A 15,118-nucleotide genomic window follows, 5' to 3' on the forward strand; every position below is an offset into this window, starting at 1 on the left:
TATGTTGGGGCTTGCTCAAACATTCATGCCAAGTGAGGGCAGCCCATAAAGCAAAATCAATATCCTGGATTCAAGCGTGTGTATGTATGTGTGTATATATATGAGTATCAGAGTGTGTGAGTTCATATAGTTTTTGAAGTCAACTCTAATAATAGTAATTTGTGTTTTAGAAAAAAGAAATCTTATTTTATTTTTCTCAACTTATTATAATTCTAGATCCTTTTACAAGTAGGCAAAAGGCATAACCACCATGTAAGGTGCAACCAGTCAGAAACTTTCTGAAAAATCATCTTTCTGGTCAGTCTTCCAATTATCATAAAAATAAGAAAGATTTAGTGAATGACTATCAAATAATAAGCACTATATTAGCTGTGTTGCATACTGAATTTTTAAAAAGCCTTCCTGCAAGTCTCAAGACAAAAGGCAAACTGCACTAACCCAGTTACCTAAAGACAAGAGCTAGGTCACGGTTGTATCTATTTCAGACTGTCCAACCCAGCATTATTAAGGGGAAGAAGATAAATAACAATAATTAAATAAATCCACTGCTTCTCATCTGGAAACTGTGTGGACCATTGCATTAAAGAGTCTCACTATGGCTATAAACAGTTATTTTGAACACAAAGAATTCACTGGATCTAACCACAAAAGCCACTTGATGTTTTTATTGTGGTAATATATATATAACATAATACTTATCATTTTAGCCATTCGTAAATGTGCAATTCAATGTCATTAATTATATTCACTTTGTTGTAAAATTATCACCACTATCTATCTCTGGAATTTTTCATCTTCCCAATCTGAAACTCTAAACCTGTTAAACAATGACTTGTTACTCCTCCCTCTTCTAAGCCTCTGATAACCTATATTCTACTCTCTGTCTCTAAAAATTAGTCTGTTTTAGCTACTCGATGCAAGTGGATTCCTACAATATTTTTCTTGTGTCTAAGTTATTTCGCTAAGCATGGTGTTTTCCAGATCCATCTATAGCATCACACATGTCAAAATTTCATTTCTTCTTAGGGCAGAATGATACTTCACTCTATGCACATACCACATTTTATTTGTATATTCTCCATCCAACTCAATGGACACTTCGGGTTGTTTCTACCTTTTGAAAATTCACTTGATTTTTGTCTACCACTGATTTTTTAACCATGTTCTTCTGTGTGAGTGATACTTTGCCTGCACCTCACTTAGATGAGAAAAGTCATACAGTCACCCTAAATTACAGAGTCTCAAATCATCAAAACTGCAGACTTGATCTGATTAGAGTCTATTAGGTTGTCTGCTTAGGTGAGTTGACTGACTGTGGTCAAGCTCATTCCTTTCTTTAGCCTAGCATTTACTTGTTCAAGCTCACTCTTTGCTAAACAAGGCCCCTCACACTCGTGCTGCAAAGGATGAAGGGAGGAAGAGGATGAGGAGGCTGCTTGTCTGCTGCTGGTATAAGATGGCTTAGCTCTCTCTGGCCCTCATAGATGTTGAACATGGATTGCTTTGTTCTGCACACTCACACTGGTCTACACTGACTGACTGGCTTTCTATTAGGCTGTGCCCCTCTCTAGCCTATTAGCCCTCAATCACTTCTCAGCTTGTGCTCCCAGTAGTCCACATCATAATCTCTTTGGGCTAAAATCTTCTTGCCTGAGAAGTCCACCTTCTTGGGTAGAATCCCTTTTAAAACAACGCCAAGCCAACACCTTACTTGGGGATTCCATATCTGAGGACTCTTAAAGGGACATGTGGGAAGTGTCTAATGACATCTCTGTCTGCCATGCCTTAAAAGAGACCCCTTCCACTCTCCCAAAGGATGAGTCAGGCCCAGACTGAGGGACACATGCTCTCTGTATGGTCTCTTACTCAAATCCTTCTCACTAGATTTTATGTGAAAGACTCCTCTCTATGCCTAAGCCACTTAGGTGGGAAGGGAGGAGTAGAGAAGCCACATTTCAATCACTCTATCCAATGACCCTCCTATTCAATGCCCCCATTGACCTTTTTATATCTCACTGAGGATCAGGTGTCCAAATAGTTCTTGAACACCTCTTTGGAAATTTCCAGACTCTGTCTCACACCTCCCTCTGTTATCCTGCATCCATATCTTAATACCACATTGTAATATCCATCACATTCTTCCCCGGGCTCCTCCAGTAACTACTGCAGCATCCTGCTAAGACCTAACTCCTACAGCTGCTAAGGAGGGAGACCATCCATCCCTTTGAAGGGTCACCTCTTTTTGCCCTACATCAACCCATTTCAAACATACCCTCAAAGTCTAGATGTTTTATGTAAAGTGGCAACAAACAGTACTCAAATTTTTTCTTTCTTTATGTGTAATTTCTCTTGATTCTATCAAGTAGATACTCTATAAATATTTTTTGAAATGAATTGAAACAGAATAGCCATATAACCACATAACCAACTTAAATATTGTTTAACAAACATCTAAGTATAATAATCAACTTCATATTAATGTTCTATCCAAGTAGAGGAGGAACTGCTTGTCTGCATGCCAGCAACACTGGATGCCACTCTTCTGTTTAGTCTGACAGGGCGTCATGAAGGAACAGACCTCAAGTGGCTTTTTCTTATCAAATCTGTTAACTTTCTTCTAGTCTTTGTTTTCATGTCTCTTTCTGTTCCACATCTCTGTTTCCCTCCCATGCCTTGATACTTTCTCCCTTGGCTTGTACTGTGCTCCCTTTTCTTTAGCCTACTTCTCTAACTGGTCTCCCTCTGGCCTTTCTCTTCTCCCACTCCTTTTTTATATGCATTCTCCATCTTCGGCTTTATACTCTGTTTCTCTTTGCAAATGAACTGCCTCTGTCTTATTGCCTTGGCTGCAGCTCCATGTGAATGCTTTCTGCATCCTATCTCTTCCCCCACAAAAACTATTGCCACCATAATGCAATATTAAAAACCATTCTAACCCTGTGGCTTAACACAACAACTGCATAATATTGCTTATGCCTCTGTGAGAAGGCAGGGCATTTCTTCTGGTCATGGCTGGATTTGGCTGGCTGGTTCTTCTAGGTTAATCTGGAGCCCACTTACATGCCTAATGGTCAGTTGGCTATTAGCTGGTCTAGGATGGTCTCATCTGATATGCTGGCTCTCTTCCAAGTGTCTTGCCTTCCAATATCCCTGCCTGGGCATATTCTAATGAGTAAGCATTTTTTTCCATTCCAGTCTTCTTCTTGCATTAAGTTTGTGATCTTACATGTCTGTTAAGATCCAGTTCAGGATTCCACTATTTTGTGGCTATAGATTTTACAGCCACAAATGCCTTCCTGACTGAGACATCACCCTCTGCCCAGCCCATGGTATCTGCTCTACTTTGTGAGCCAACCCAGGGTCAAGACAATGGTGAGACAACAGAAGCAGCTAGGTGGTACAAAATGTAAGGAAGCCCTTCACCTCAGGGTCATGTGAGACAAAGTCAATGCTTCTTTAAATTCTGTACCATACTCCATTCCCAACCATGGCCATACTTGTCCTTTCAGTATTTGTTTTTCATTCATTTTTTTATGCAGATAGTTCATAAGGTTGTGAATCTTGTTTTGAGTATGACCAAACAGGTCTGTCTTGCCCGAGGTTTGGAAATAAATGCTCATGAAGTAACTGAGTACTCAATACATACTCAGTGAAGTAACCAAAGATGCAGGGAAAGTAGGGTGTCCCTGATACTTGGTAAAGCCCTGGAAAAAGAAAAGAAGAGAAAAATAACATAGGGATAAACAGGGACTTGAGTAATTCTACCTAAGATTAAGACAAGTGAATTTATGTTGCGATAAAAAAAAAAACTTACAGGAAAGCAATGTTGCTCTAATGTAGGACATCTTTGGGGCGTGCTGCACTCTAATTGTGTAGAAGAATAAAAATTATGAGCTCAAGGAGGGTGTGGGAGAGGAGGGGCACCTAAATGTAAATTCACATAGATGGCAGATGGAGGAAGGGCTCTTCACATTGGGTTTTGGGGTAAAGATAAAGCTAAATATGTATATACATACTTACATGGCTATGGCCATTTCAAAGTCGGGGGGTAAAAAGAAGAGTTCTATTGGTCATGGCAATGTGATTTTAAAAGAGTAGAAGTGAACAAGTGAGCCCAATCAAAAGGAAAATGATGAGGTTTTTTGTTTAAAAACAAAAGCACCACAAGAAGGAGAGGTTAAAAATTACCTGCAAAATTTGGAAGTGCATGTTCCCTGAACTTCTTTTCATTGATAATGATAATAATGTAGACATAAGAAATAAAATTCTCAAGTGGCTTTGAATTTTTTTATTTGTTTCAGATGATTTCTGAAACCTCCTAATGTCTGTGGAACACCAATTCTCAGTTTGAGTAAGGTCTGAAAACCCAGTTCACACTGCAGTCCATATGGGTAAAAAATAATATCCTTGAGTCTCCATTTTCAATATAAAGTTTGAAAATTATAACATGAGCAATAGTAAAATTTGAAAAAGTCCAGGGAATCAAACTAAGAGTAATACCTCCACAATAATTAAAGACTGGTAAAACGCTGATGTGACTTGCAGGCAAAGGTCATGGCCCTGTGTTACTGGAAATCAGATTAACACACTTCCATCTTATTCCCAGTAATCCTTTAGTTATGCTAATGCTTGTCAGTTCTCCAAATTCTCTTATCATAGAAGAAATATTACTCAGATATAAGTCTTGTGTAGGAAACATTAGCAGTATCTTCAATTAATTTGTATATTAACTGCACACACACATACACACACACATACACACACACACACACACACACACACACACACACACACACACACACACTTGTTGGTGGGACTGCAAAATGGTGCAATCACTATGAAGTTTCCTCAAAAATAGAACTACCATATAATCCAGCAGTCCACTTCTGGGTATTTATTCAGAAGAATTTGAATTGGGATCTCAAAGAGATCTTTGTACCCCCTTGTTCATTGCAGCACTATTCACAATAGCCAAAATGTGGAAAAGATGTAAATGTCCATTGCTGGATGAGTGAATAAAGAAAATGTGGTATATGCATATACTGGAATACTATTCAGCCTTAAAAAAAAGGAAGTCCTGTCCTTTGCAGCAACATGGATGAGCCTGAAGGACATTATGCTAAGTGAATTAAGCCAGTCACAGAAGGATAAATATTGCATCAAATTACTTATAGGAGGTATCTACAGTAGTCAAACTCAAATAATCAGAGAGTAGAATGGTAGTTACCAGGAGTTAGAAGGGAGGAAGAAATGGGAAATTGCCAATCAACAAACAAAAATTTCAATTATGCAAGGTGAATACATTCTAGAGATCTATTGTACAGCATAGTGCCTGTAGTTAACAACACTGTTTTTAGACTCAAAAATGTATTAAGGGGGTAGATCTCATATTAAGTGTTCTTACCACAATAAAATAAATTATATATGTATGTATATGTGCAAATCTCCAAAGATTACGAGTTCCCATGATGATGTATATGATAGCTAATTGACAACTGGCCATGGATGCTGAAGAGATCATGTCCTGTTTGTGGTAACGAAGTTGGTGTGGTACAAGGTGACACTTCAGTTTCTTCTCTTAACTTAAAAAAACTAAAAACTTGAGAAGCAGATGAAATCTGAACCAGAACATGGGCAAGGTCATCCTTCCTGCTCTCCTCCCAGAACTCCAGCCAGTTTCTGGACTGGCAACAGGAAGGGAAAGGAATTTAGAGAGGAGGAAATTAAAATACACACCACACAATTTTAAGTGCAAGATTTTGTTCCTCTGTTGAATGGATTTTTTTTAAATTTTGACATTTTGAGGTTCTAAAAGAATTTTAGTCTGCAACTGCAGGGTTGAACAATATTGTTACAAGAGAACATTTAATTCAAAGTTAAGTAATGAACACTAAAGTTTTCCCTAACAGTGACTGCAGGGAATATTTTCAACTTGATATTACCCAAACCCCTAATTTGGGGTCCTGAAGCCATGTCTTTATGATCCCTAGTAAGTGAAAATAGTAAAATTCACATATGAGATATTTCCATATTGAAATATCAACCACAGGTCTTTCTTTTATTCCATTCAAAACTGCTTTGCATAGTCCAAATAGTGACTGATCCTCACAGCACCCCAGTGAAAAAGGTAGTATTATGCTTTGGTTTCTAAGTAGTCATGTGAATGTTTATTCATTTGCCTACCACTGGGAAAATAAGTCACAATTACGATGAGTCCAAGGTTCCTGACGCCTGGTGCTTTGATCAGACTTGGGACACTAGCCATTATTTGTCACATAAACTGAAGTATTGAATCTGACATTATCTAACCAATATGAATTCTGGCTTCTGTAACTTCAAGTAATTTTAGTTTCCGTATTTCCCTTTGCTTTCCCTGCCTGGATTTCATGATATAATTAGCCTCAAGGTTGGAGGAACTGGCTGGAAAGTTCGGTACCAATGCAGAAATGTTTTCCATCATTTGACCAAACCTCGAATGCTGAGCATTTCTAACATTCAAAGAGGGTTTGTTTAAGTTTTCCAGTGTTACCCTCCTGGTTTTGAATGCCACCAGAAACAGAAGGGCCAAAACTCTGTAAGGAGAAACTATTCCAAATAAGCTTTCTGGCCCAAGACAGCCTGAAAGGATCCAGATGCATCTGAGAGAAGTAGCCAAACTCCTGGGTGCCATGTAAACAGAGCCTCTGGACTCAGGAATGTTTGGCTGGTACAAGGGGGTGCAATCTAAGGGTGGGGCTCTTCTTTGAGAGCAAAGTGATGGGCATGACATCCACAAGACAGTGGCTGGAGAGTGGAGGCAGATGACCATCTGGAAGGAGAAAAGCCCACAGTCGGACTGCGCGGCCACTAGTAATGCTGCCTGCTGCGTGGACGTGTGGTGTGTGTCTGGAAGGTCTCACAGGATTAATATGTTTCCAAACTGCAAACTGGGTGAAAACTGAGAGGCTGATGCCCCTGGAGAAAAAAAAAGACCTTCTGTTTATATACACGTGGCCACCAGCTAGACAGATGGAGCATGCAGGGAGCCTCTCTCCATTGTATGTCAACCTCAAACTGTAAACTTGACCCAAATGTGGCAGTTGAGAAGAAAGGTACAAGGGAAAAATCCAAGAAAATGCTACCTAGGAGGACAGAAACCTTGTGGGTTTCTGCTGTCTAGAAACATCCAGGACTTACCAAAAGATGCCAAGGCAACAAAATAGAAAAGTTTCGGAAAACAGTGAAAGAAGACATCTCAAAGAATGCAAACATTTATCAATATCCTTGCTTTCAACATATGCAAGACTTCCCTCAGAGCAATACTTCTCAAACTTTAATGTGGATAGGAGTCACCTGGGGCTCATGTAAAAAATAGGTTCTAATTTAGGCAGCCCTAAATGCTGAGTCCTAACAAGCTCCTGGGTGATGTCAGCTGGTCCACAGTCCCCACGTGTGGAGAAGAGAGGAGCAAAGCAGTTTAAACTATTTTATTTGGAACAATTCTCCTTAGCAGCTTTCCTATCATTAGATAGCATTCATATGATGGACTGATTTTAATGCCTGCCTTTTTTTTCCTTTTCTCTTTTGAAATTGTATTTCCCCACAGAACAGTGCATTTTCATCCTGGAAAGGTTAAGAAATAAATACTGAAACTCTTACATGGCTATAAAATAATGTGTTCTGATGGATTGCACTTTTTTGTTTTTTTAAAGTCAGAGTCTCAGTCTGTTGCCTGCGGGAGTGCGGTGGCATGATCATGGCTACCATAGCCTTAACCTCCTGGACTCAGATGGTCCTTCTACCTCAGTCTTCCAAGTAGCTGGGACTATAGGTGTGTGTAAATTAGCACACCCAGCTGGTATTTTTAATCTATTGTAGAGGTGAGGTCTCGCCATGTTGCTCTGGTCTTGAATTCCTGGGCTCAGCCTCCCAAAATGCTGAGATTGTAGGCATGAGTCACCCACCACCTCTAGCCTGAATTACACTTTTATCTAAAAAGCAAGAGGCTTGTGCAGAAGAAGGATATGTCTTGCATGGACACCATCACGAGTCATGAGTGTTCAGAAAAGAGGATCTTTAACTGCTGGGCCTGTAGGGCTCTCCAGTTATTTCAAGCTGTTGGATTTGCTAAGAGCAGGTTATACTCTTTCCATCAAGCTTTGATGTGTATGTCCCAATTTAAAAATCACCCCTGAGCTCATTGTGAGCATAGCATGAAAATTTCTGGATAACACCTCTGTTAGAAAACAAAGATTAGAAAATGATTAAAAACAAAAAACCCACATGACACAGAGATAATGCAGCAGCATCATCCTCTTGGGATTTTAGAATACATCCAATTTGGGTGGTCCATCTTTGCCACCACTTTCTGGTCAAAGAATATACTTGATAATAGACATGTGGAGTTCAGAGACGGCATGCAGCTATCATGTAATAAAAATGTCTAACAAAGAGTGTTTTAATTGCATTGGATGGCACACAGAAGTCTATACATTAATTACAGGGTTATGCAACTATACATCTTTCAACCTTTGCTGGTATTTTTATAGGGTCATTAAAAAAACACCTGAGCATGTTCTCCCTCCCCTCTCCTCTCCCTAGTAGTGGCATTTAGAAGCTGTAGCCAATCCGAGGAAAGATGAAAACTATCATCCAATTACTTGGCAAAGCCACAGTCCGCTGCAGCCACTTGGGTACAATTCCCAAGCCAGCAGGCCCAGGGCCTGAGTCACTTGCAGGAACTAGGACAGAGGGTGTGGGTCAATGCACAAACTTAAAGAATCCTAAACAGTTCCAGTTAAGATAGGATTAAGTATTTCTCTGGGCGGTTCATTGATGACAGACATGCCTTTTTGTCTTGGGCTCCTAGGGAAGTGGTGAGGCCAAGTTCACCAGCAGCTGACTGAGTCTTTATTTATTGTCATGACCTGGAGGGTGCCCAGGAAAGCCCAACTGTTGCCTCATCGAGCTGCGAAGTTATGCTGCGGCTGCTGTGACAGTTAACCCCACCAGGACAGGCAGTCCAGGGCTGGTGTGCAGGCCTTTGTACTCTGCCCCCTGGTGCCCCGTTGAAACCCCAGCCCTGAAGATGACATCTTATGGTGAGGCCTTGAGAAGCCCCAGCCTTAAGCCATCTTTACATTCTAACCTGTCCTAGGAAGACCCCACTAGGGGAAATAAAATGTTTAACTGGTTCTAGCTAGATCCACAGAGAAAAATTGAGAACTTGGGCCATTTGCTGGCACTTCTAAACCCTCTCCTCAGGCATCTGGACACCTAAGGCTAAAAGTATTTGGGAGTTTCTAAAATGAAATATCCAGAGGGTTAATCTGTACGACCACTTGAATTGCCAAGTCATTATTAAGTGAGTCGACTCTGCAATGGCAGCTGCATGTTACAGCCCTCAACTTTTAGAATCCTTCCAGGAAATATTAAGTATAGAAGAGAAAAGAAGATCCTGGTTGGGGATTTAACGCAGACTTGACTTTATTAGGGAGTATAATAGCATGGGAACATAATGTTAATAATGTTAACCGGGGATTTGCCTTGAGAAGCAATATGAAACATGCGTTGCATTTTGATATTACTAAAATTCATAAAAGAAATACAGGCATTACTATTCTTTTAAATGTTAGCAAAGTATCAACATATGGCAATCTAACATGTCACAAGTCTAAGAGAAAGCAGTCTCTCGAGTTTCAATTCCTGCTTTAGTCAAAACAGGAGCAAGTAGAAATCAAGTCTATTCCTTTTGAAAGACCTGTGCCATTGAAAGTAATATATTTGTGGTTCTTTGTGTGTGTAGAATTAAGTAGATGAGGGAAAGCAGAGGGAGGGTTCTGATAGTACCGACTTTCTAAAGTGCCTGTGTTAGTTATTGTAGCTTAGAATCCAGGGCTGGCATTTAGAACCCATCATCACACAGGCTCTGGAGTGTCTGCCTTGAAACTTCATGTATACAGAGTGTTGTGGAGGATGTATGCAGCAGAATAAAAAAAGCCAAATAAAAAAAGGTAATTAATTAGGGAAAGTCTTAACCTTAGAACTACAAAAAGAATGACGTTTTATTTGCCAGCAGGTAAAACCAACAGGCAGGAAAAACAGATGAGTATGCGTGACCAGAGTGGTTTGCCAGCATACAAAATTATCTTGTTTTTAGCACCTCCCAAAGGGCATGTCTCCCTGGGTAAAGGAGGGATGCTAGATGACAGTCACTCGTCAGGCCCAGGAGAAGGGGCTTGTCCTAGAGAAACATCTCCTGCTGGTTCCCCTATCTGTTGTGAAGTCTTAATGTACTCAAAGTGTACCAACTAAAGGTGTAAATTAGCCTACTGAATTGAACTAGAGAGAGGCAAGGCAGCAAACCTTTTTAGGTAAAAACAGTCCACGACTTTGTTCCAAAATACAAAAACTCTCCTTTCTCTGTTTTCCTTTAGCTTCCGAGAGAGAGAGAGAGAGAGAGAGAGAGAGAGAGACAGAGAGAGAGAGAAGGAGAGAGAGAATTAAGAGAGAACTATGATTTTATCTTTTAATAAATATATATCTTTCATTAAAAGATGTATATCTTTTTATATATAAAGATGTCCACTCAGGGGGAATAAAATGACAAAATTTGGGTTTTATTAAAATGGTCTTTTTATTTCAAAATTAAAATGCTTTCCTTTTTGCGGGCTTTAAAATATCAGTAAGTTGCCAGCTCCTTTTTGGGGTCAGACTCTCATCAAAACATTTCCTTTGTTTTATTTTCCCTTTTATAGTTTCACTTATGCCATTATATTATAGTCTTTACCAAGGACTGAACACTCCTGGAGCTGATGCCTAGCATTTTAAATGATGGGATCCACATCCTGTCTGAGCAGCAACTTCATGCCAGTGTTGAATTACTATTGAATAAGCAGCAATGAAATCTTTATCAAAATAATCAGTAGTTCCCAAAACCACAAATAACAACAACAGGAGCCGAGTTGTACTAAATCAGCAAAGACCACTGAGATATAATAAGAGACTGAGTCACTTTTTTTTCTACATTCCCCCTCTTACAAAGTCTACTCGGCTGTTTTCTTGCACAGCCTGGGGGAGGGCAAGGTGGAGGGAAGGAAGGGCATTGCTCAGAAAGAAAAAAAAAATTGACATCACTTAAGTCACATGATCAGCCAGAACCAATTGAGATGGTCTATGGAAAGGGGAACAGTTAAATTTGTAATTTGGGTTGTGTGAAAACTTCTTTGGGCCTCATAAACAACCACAGAACCACAAGTTGGGTAGCCTGGCAGTGTCAGAAGTCTGAGCCCGGCACAGTGGTCAGCAGGCAGGGCGAATCACACTGAATGCAAACCACAGGGTTTCGCAGAGTGGTGAACATCATCAACCCACAGCCAAGGCGGCGCTTGTTTTTTTTTTTTTTTTTAATCTTTAACAATTTGAATATTTGTTTTCACAAAGGTACATTTTTCAAAGGGCTTAGGGAGTCCCAGAGGTGTCCAGGGGGACAGAAGAGAGATGGAGAGCTGGGCGGGTGGGTGAGGCTAAAACAGTGACCTTTCTTGGTTTTTGCTCCTAAGGTGAAAGAAATCATTGAGTCCCCGCCTTCAGAAGAGGGTGCATTTTCAGGAGGAAGCAATGGCTTCAGACAGCATATTTGAGTCATTTCCTTCGTACCCACAGTGCTTCATGAGAGGTGAGTACATGCTGGTCTTGTAATATCTACTTTTGCTCGACTTTGCATATAATGAAATGGTAGCCTGTTTCACCTAGGTGCAGAGGGCTTCCTCGGTGTCTGCCGGTTCCCTCTCTGTTTTGTGGGAGGAATTCAAACTGAGGCATATGATTACAAGGCTATTGGATTACTTATTCATCAGATGGCAGCTCTTCAGAAATGTTTTAATAAATACTTAGTTAAGCTATTGGAGTGCTCAGTCGGTGCGTGAGAACTCTCAAGTGTGATTAAGTTCTGCTGGTCTTGTTTAAAGTTCTAGAGATTATAAAGGCTGCACGAAGCTCCCTGGGTTATATTTTGCTGTCCCTTGCCTGGAATGACTGTGCCTGAGTTATCCTTAACTCAGCATGCTGTGTGGCCCAGAATGCAGCCTGCCCTGGGGGCTTAGCAGGCACATGCACAGAGCCGGCCAGGAAGGCTGGTGCCAGTGAAGGACAGGAGGCGGAGGATCACAGATAACGCTTTCGACCATCCCGGGGACTTCAGGGCCAAAGTGGCACTGCAGCTGTCTCCCAAAAACAAAGCATACAGGAGCTGGGCAGACTTGGTTAGGTTAAAAGCATCAAGATGGGGCTGGGCTGTGTTTTTCTTTGTATCTTCAATGTAAGAGGCAACCAGTGTCTTTCAAGAGAGAAAGCAAGCAAGATATGACATACAGAAGTTTCTCTCAAAAAGAGCGATAGTTTCCTAAGCCATATTCTCACAGCTTAAGTAGTTAGATTGCATGCTTACGAATAACAGCAGCTAGGAAAACCTGTCTACGTTTTTGCAGCCAGCCTCTTGAAATGTGCAAAGCTGTGGTTGAACCATGAGTGTGTGAGTATGTGTGTGCATGTGCGTTTTGTGGCTCTTTAGTGGTAAAAGAAGGCTATACTTAAACAAACAAAAATAATAACATGAAAATGTCACGAAGACATTGCAGTGCGTCAGGGCACGCACTCTGACCATTGCCCACAAAGTGTGGCTTGATGGTTTGGCAGAGCTGAGATGGACTGGGATGGGATGGGGGAATAATTAATTTTCTGGCTACAAACTCTCTCGGGCACCCAAATAGTATCTGTGACTCATTATTTATTCATACAGCCAAGTGAGCAGGGGAATGCAGAGGACTTGCCAGCCACTTTGTCACAACAAATGCTATTGTGCATGCACGGAGCTTCTAAGTTTCCGGGTCCTTGAAACGTAAAAACTCGACAATGGTGTGTGTGTGTGGTGTGTGTGTGTGTGTGTGTGTGTGTGTGTGTGTGTGTGTTGGCAAGTAGGGGGAGGATTTAGGGAGAAGGAAAAGAAAGCAAGTCATTAACCTGATTCCAAGCTTCAAATTAAAGAGTTTTCAAGTGCGTCTTTACTGGCAGCCGAGGGAATTTTAGTGAAGTTGAATCATGCGGACGTGTATGAGTCACTAGTCTTGCAACGTCGTTCGGCTGGTACACCAGAGACACTGGCCGCTGGTGAGAAGCTGCAAACGGCTCCCTCACTGCTGCATTTCCTCTGGGCTGCTAACAAGCCAAGGAAGCAATATTTGTAGAATAGCAGAAAAAAGATCTTCCTGTCTTTACTCCGCTTTCAACACCCTCTCCGAACGTTTATTGTTTCCTATTTTATCAACTCAGGAAGGCAGATTCAGGAAATTTTTTAGTATTCCACTGGACAATAGGATAGATCCCAGTGTATAGTGTGGCCTTTGGAGCTGTTCTTGCTGGCCAACAGCAAAGACAGTGAGGGAACATCGTGACATGTGCAGACACCAGGTAACAAAAAGAGTCCAACCCCTAACAGAGCCCCACGGCTCCTGTGTCCCATGGCTGTTCAGCCCGACCTGTTCCAGGTTAGGAGGAAGGGTCAGTTCACTTTCACAGAGGCAGTCTGGGGAGGGCCCGAGCTGGCACCAGGACACAGAAGGGCTAATCTGAAAAGGTTTTTTTCACTCTTTCTTCTCAGTGTAAGGAACGCAGGTCCTTTTAGAATCTCTAACTCGATGCTGTAATATGAAGATTTAATTTCAAAGAGCCAAGTGAAATCTTTGCTATTTCCTGGTTCATTTCAGCCAAGTGATCCATCAGCATAAACGTTTAAATTGTCTAGTTTAGCTGCCTACATCATTCACCTGACCTGGAGGGGTGGCAAAATATTTCTTACAGTATCGTTTGGACATTGCCTTAGAGCCTGATGCTAGAAGAATTACCATTCCTGCCAACAAATTGTTCTCTCCAGAGTTTTTACCCTGTTCCCATAGCCGGGCCACTCACAGTGGTCACTGTGACCATTTCTCAATGCCTTTAATTTATAGCATGTGTTCCCTCCCCATCTGTGACATGAGCTGGAGGGGAAGACAGCATCTTGTTTTCTTCCTGGGATGGAACATTATCAGTCTATGCAATTCTCACAGAAGGAAACTTGTAACTCATTTTTAGCCAGATACCCATGTGGAAATTAGAGGGCAGGAGAGGAGTGAAACCAAGCAACCCATCACTCCCTTGTGAGAGGCGAGTGGGAGCCTGAGAGACGGGCACGTGAGACGAATGTGGTCTACCACAGAGAATACGGGCCTTTTTCTATCATACCACACCAGGTTCCCACCTCATTTGCTTAGGAAGAAAGATAAGGTGCGATTGAAATTCCCTGGAATTATCACGCGTGGTTTGCAACATAAAATTCTTGCCCAACCCAATCTTTGATCCTCTTTTCAAAAATGCGGCATGTCTACAAAAAGAGTTGAGGGTAGGGGTAGAAAGGAAAAGCCTCGGTGTGTAACATATTTTTGCAAAATGCCTCAGGTAGTCTTGTTCTTAGAAGTGGCTTAGTGGTCTATGCAAAGCCTGAACACTCACATGCCTCTGCGTTCCTAGAACCACAGGTAAAAATCTCAGCGAGACTGACTCCCTGCTCATCTTCTCCGTGGTTCGAATTTACCCCACCAGAGGAGTCTTTCAAAGAGAGTGGCAGAACACAAAATTGCATGTATAAAGTCTACTGTTCTTTAAGCATCCGTTTGTCACTATTTTCAGAAGAATATTTATTAAGACACTTCTGGTTTGATGGAAAACTTAAGATCACAGAAGGTCACAGATTAAACTTTTGTGGCATCAGCCACAGTGTGAAATCTGTATTATTTTTCTAGGGCTACCATAGCAAAACACCACAGAATGGGTGTCTAAAACAATAGAAATTTATGTTCTCACAATTCTGGAGGCTGTAAGTCTGAGATCAAGGTATCGACTGAGCTGGTTTCTGGCGAGGTCTCTCTTCTTGACTTATGGATGACCACCTTCTCCCTGTATCTTCATGTGGTCTTCCTTCTGTGTGTGTCTGCATCCTAATCTCCCTTTCTCATAAAGATACCAGTCATATTTTTTTCAAGTCTACTTTAATGACCTCATTTGGCCTTAATTACCTCTTTAAAAACCCTATGTTCAAATACAG

At 41.1% G+C, this 15,118-nt stretch overlaps 1 long non-coding RNA gene across 1 annotated transcript; it reads left to right on the forward strand.

Moving 5' to 3' along the window:
- Nucleotides 1-11,166: 11,166 nt before the first annotated feature.
- Nucleotides 11,167-14,750, forward strand: LOC110596049. Its single transcript, XR_002482226.1, has 3 exons — nt 11,167-11,333; nt 11,541-11,656; nt 14,545-14,750. It is a non-coding gene; the product is annotated as an uncharacterized LOC110596049 (long non-coding RNA).
- Nucleotides 14,751-15,118: the final 368 nt, after the last annotated feature.

Source organism: Carlito syrichta, unplaced genomic scaffold (genome assembly GCF_000164805.1).
Source record: "Carlito syrichta isolate Samal-C Ts95f unplaced genomic scaffold, Tarsius_syrichta-2.0.1 Scaffold305857, whole genome shotgun sequence".
Lineage (NCBI taxonomy): Eukaryota > Metazoa > Chordata > Mammalia > Primates > Tarsiidae > Carlito > Carlito syrichta.